Here is a 463-nt window from a genome sequence, read left to right as displayed (position 1 = left end):
TTGATATTTGGTAATGAGATCCCACCTACTTTGTTCTTTCTCAGGATTGCTGCAGCAATTTGGGGTCTTTTTTTATTCCAGATGAATTTTTGGAGAGTTCGTTCTAGATCTATGAAGTATGCCATTGGTATTTTAATTGGAAGTGCGTTGAATTTATAGATTGCTTTGGGTAGTATGGACATTTTAATGATGTTGATTCTACCAATCCATGAACACGGTATGTTCTTCCATCTGTTTATGTTCATAGACAAGTTTCTTGAAAGAATAGTCTACACTTACTTTTCTTTTTTTAAAATAATTCTTTATTGTTGAAAGTAAAGAATTGTTGAAGAAATTCCCCCCCCCCAACCCATTGATTCTCTCCAGCCCACCCCTGCCAGCCTACCGCAGACCTTCACTATCCCACTGTCTGTGCCCATGGGTTATACATATATGCATAAAAGGTCTTCGGTTGATTATCTCC

Source organism: Myotis davidii, unplaced genomic scaffold, assembly GCF_000327345.1.
Source record: "Myotis davidii unplaced genomic scaffold, ASM32734v1 scaffold97, whole genome shotgun sequence".
Taxonomy (NCBI): domain Eukaryota; kingdom Metazoa; phylum Chordata; class Mammalia; order Chiroptera; family Vespertilionidae; genus Myotis; species Myotis davidii.
Note: the sequence above shows the minus strand (reverse complement) of the source record.